The sequence below is a fragment of the Furipterus horrens genome, unplaced genomic scaffold (assembly GCF_987537825.1).
Source record: "Furipterus horrens unplaced genomic scaffold, mFurHor1.1.pri manual_scaffold_1, whole genome shotgun sequence".
Classification (NCBI taxonomy): Eukaryota; Metazoa; Chordata; class Mammalia; order Chiroptera; family Furipteridae; genus Furipterus; species Furipterus horrens.
The window spans coordinates 10,792,438-10,797,184 of record NW_028327171.1 but is presented as its reverse complement, the minus strand read 5'-3'; positions in this window follow the sequence as shown (position 1 = coordinate 10,797,184).

The window sequence follows — 4,747 nt, the reverse complement described above, 5'->3', positions numbered from 1 at the left end:
CATGCTCCCTCCTTCTTGTCTCCCAGCAACTATACAAGAATCATAGGTTAACTGATCAGTTTCATTTATTTTTCACCTCCATCTGCAATATATCTTTATTTATAAGTTACTTAAAAAAAAACAAAGCATGAAGCAAAGGAAACAGGAGAGTCAGATGGGTTTGGAGGGACCTCAGCACATGAGATACTATGCCAGGGGGTCAGATTAATCTGTCCTTGGCTTCCAGATTTGGTGCGACTTTCTAGGAGGCAGTGGACAGGAAGATCAGTGTGGGACAGAACCCCTGTGGCTGAGAAGGTGCCCGTGTCACTGGTGCTGCCACTCAGAGCGCCACAGCATTGCACCTGGGCACAGCAGAGCCCGCCAGCACGGTGTCTGCAGGGGCAGCTCTGGACAGCGAGGGGATTTACTAGGCATGGTGGGCCGCACTTTTTGACCTTGGGATCCCCAGTGTTGTGTGACCTTGGTGCCTGCATTTTTCATTTGGAATCTCTGGTGCCATTCAAAGACCCCCCTCCCCCACTTGGGGGGTTGAGGGTGATACGGATACCTTCAGAGTTACTTGTTTTCTTAAGCAAAGATAATTCAGCCATTAGTTTCCATATGATGATGGGGACAGTGATGTGTCTGAGACCCCTGCTGACAAAGATGAATAGCTAGCTGGTTTGTGTGGCTTCGGGCAGCTGCAGCTGCTGCTGCCTACCCCACAGCCAGGCCTTGTATGGCTGTGAGACACAGTGATCCTGAGACCCCATGTTCCCTGATGTCCCCTCTGGTTCTTGGGAAGGTAGAGGAGCAGCGCCAGCCCCTGGTCATTCTGGCATAGATGAGCACTAACCCCCCTTTGGTGGCTAGTAGACTTAAAACCTCAGTGACCTGTTGGATAATATGGGGTGGGCAAAAGTAGGTTTACAGTAGTGAGTACACAGAAGACATTTTTTTATTATTTATTAATTGTATTATTTTCCATATGAACAACTGTAAACTTACTTTTGCCTTACCCTCTATTGAGTTATTTAACATATGTACAGTTGGAGTCTCAGGAAGGAGGGAGGGTGGGAGGCAGAACAACTTCTGAAGTAATTGTGACTGAAATTCTTCCAAATACGATGAAATATATAAGCCCAGAGATCCATGAAGCTCAGCAGACACAAGAGAATAATCACACAGCCCCCTTAAAAAAACCCAAAACACTTCCTAACCAAATTGATAAAAAGCAATGATGCATAATAGTTTTAAAAATAGACGTATCACATATAGGTGAACAAAAATAAGGATGATGGCTAGCTTCTCATTAGGAACAATGCAAGCTAGAAGAGAGTGGAATGTCATCTGTAAGTGTTGGAAGGGAGAAAAAAACAAAACCGGTGACTTTAAAATTTCATATTCAGAGAAAAAAAAAAAATCAGAGCTGAAGGACTTGTTCAGCTTCCTTGCCCTGTAAGAGATGTCAGGTTGTTCAGGCTGAGGGAAAGTGGTAACAGATGGAAACTCAGGTCCTTGCCAAAGAATGAAGAGCACCAGAAGTGGCAAGTCTGGGAAATATACAAGGCTTTCCCCCCATTATTTAAATTTTTTTCTTTAAATGTAATTAACTTTTAAAAGCAAAAGTAATCATGGTGTTTTCCAGATATGGAGAAGTAAAAGATGCGGCTGCAATAATAGGAAGGGTGTCGGAGGAGGACAGGAGTGTGCGGCTGTGGGGGTCCTACCTCGCACCTGGAGTGGTGCGTTAGGAAGTGGCATAGTTTTTAAAGGTAGACTGTGATAAACCTATTGCAAACCAGTACAATAAGAAAGAGGAGGTCAAATAATGCAGAAGTCAGGAAAAAACGAAGATGGGACTAATAGAAAACAAGAGACTTAAACCCAACTCTTACGGACAGAATTATATCCCTCAAAATTTGTATGTGCCTCAATTAGGAGACAGGGCTTCTAAGGAGAGAAGATGAAATGAGGTTATAAGTGTGAGGCCCTAATCCAACAGGACTGGTGTCTTTATGAGAGAGACACACCAGGAATGCACAGGCACAGAGGAAAGGCCAAGTGAGGCACAGGGTGAAGGCAGCTGTCTTCAAGCCAAGGAGAGGCCTCGGGAAAAATCAGCCCTGCCCACACCTTGATCTTGGGCATGCAGTGCTTGAAGCTTCCAGAACCGTGAGAAAATAAACTTACATTGCCCACAGTCTGTGGTGTTTTGTTATGGCAGCCCTAGAATATTAATATACCAACCATTTAAACTTATTTACTGTAAAAAGCTAAGCACTCCACTTAAAAGACAGAGGTGGCCACACTGACAATGAAAAAGCATGACCCATATATGTTGTAAAGTACAGGATAAAAAAAGTTTAGGAAAATAACAAAAACACTAATCATACGCAAGCAAAAGTGCTATAAATACCAAAGTAGGTTGACTAGTACCAAAAAATACTTTTAATAAGGGCCTCAGTTCATTAAGGAGATATAACAATTCTGAATGTATATGCACCCAATAACAGTTTCAAAATACATGAAGCAAAAATTGGTGGAACTGAAGAGAGAATTGGACAAATACATAAAGTGAGATTTTATCACCCGTTTCAGGAATCACACAAAATCAAACTTCAACCAACCTGAAGTCACCGGCATTTGTACAACACTTCACCTAACATTCTTTTTCAAGTCTTGTGGACCATTCACTAGGACTGGCTATGTGCTGGGTCACGAGTCTCGAAGAATTCAAAAGGACTGAAAACCATACAGAGTGTATTCTCTGACCACAATGGAAGTAAATCACAAAAAGATTTAGAAAATCCCAAATACTTGGAAATTAATACCCTTCTAAATAACCTGTGGTCAATAATGAAAGCACAAGGAAAATTAGAAGATAGTTCAAGCTGAATAAAAATGAAAACATGACATCAAAGTCAGTGGGATGTAGCCAAAGCAATGCTTAGAGAAATGCTTATAGGCTTACGTATTAGTGGTGTAAATAAAGTTTACAATCAATGATCTAAATATTCACCTTAGGGATCTTAAAACCAAAGTATTAGGAGGAAGGGAATAATAGGTAAAAGAGAAGTTAAATGCTATAAAAAATAGAGAAGACCAGTGAAACCAGAAGTTGATGCTTTGAAAAAGTTAACAAGCATATAGTCTATCTAATGAAGTAAGAAAACAGCCTCTATCAGGAATGAAAAAGATGTATCACCATCGCTCTGCAGCTATCAAGCAGCTGTCCAGCTTGCCCTGCTGAGCCTGCTGACCTGCTCTGGTCATTCCCCGCGCCTGCTTCTTCAGTCTGGTCACCCTCTGAGCTAACTGTGCAGCCTGTCCCACTGAGCCTGCGCCCTTCTCTCTGGGTCACACGGTTCCCACTTGCCGTTTGCCGTACACCCTGCTGCTGCAAAGACCTACCAACACTGTTTCTCTACTTTCCCTTTGTGGTTTCTGCCTCGGCCAAGTCTATTTGTCCTTGGAGGCGTAAGACTGCAGAGGGGACAAGGCAATATCAGGAACCACTTAATGCTGGTATTCCACAAGGTGGGTGACACAGACAGATTCCTTCAAAGATCATTGATACCTAGATGGACATGAGAAGAAAAAACGGAAAACTTAAATAACCGTATACCCACTTAAGCAATTGAGTTAGAAATTAAAAACTTTCCCAAAAGAAAACTCTAGACCCAGATGGCTTTACCTGTGAATTTTATCTGATATTTAAAAGAGAAATAAACTAACACAAATAACCAGAAAACAGAGAAGGAGGGAACACTTTGCAACTCATAAGGTCAGTGTGACCTCGACAGCAAAACCAGACCAAGATGTTACAAGAAAAGGAGACACAGTTCAGCTTCCCTCACAACATGGAAAATACTTATAATATCAGCGAGCTGAATCCAGAACTGTATTAAAAGCACATTGCATCGCGACCAGAACTCTGGCAATCCACCAACCGGCCTGCAACTGAAGGGGCCGTGGCATTGGGAACGTTTTCTAGGGCTGGGAAAGAAGTGGGATTTGAATGTAATGGGAGGAGCCCATGGAGGGGCCTAGGGAGCCTCTGCTTTGGGCCCTGGAAGTGCCCACAACCATCCTCAGGGGACGCTGTCCTCTGACATGAGGGCCTGTGGGTCCAGGTGCTAGTCCGCTTGCGGAAGCGTAGGGGACCTTTGGGATTCAGAAGTCCTCCTTACAAAGCCCGACTGGCTTGCATTCCTTGAAGCGACATGACAGGCGCTGGGCATTCTGGGGAACAAAGGCCTTGTTCTGCCTGGAGACACCCTACCCACCGCCTGCACCCTGAGTGCTTGGATGTTGAGCTGGGGGTGGCACTGTGGCTAAAGGGTTGGAGGACGTGTTGGTTCCTTTTTTGGGCTCTGTTCATTCTCCAGAGGGTCAGGAGGTGACCTATCTGTTGCCTCATGGTTTCGGAAAAGCAGGACCAAGACCATTGGAGCAGGCAGTAGCACAGAGCTCCGTTACCAGGGGAGCAGTTACGGGAAGAGCTTCACAGGGTGGTCCCGCTGGGAGCGCTTGGGTCCGGCCAACTGTGTGTGGGCTGCAGTCTGGCTCTGGCAGGACTCCGTGAGCCACAGGTCGGCCTGTGATTGGTCCAAATGGCAACTGTGCTCTCGTGGGGGGTCTTCGGTTAGGTCCAGTAACAGTCAGTGTTTAGACACTCAGCACTGTCTCTGCAGGGACACAGATGTGCCTCCTGGGCTCTTTCCACCAGGGCAGTGTGGTCAGTGGGCAGCCTCCAACTGCC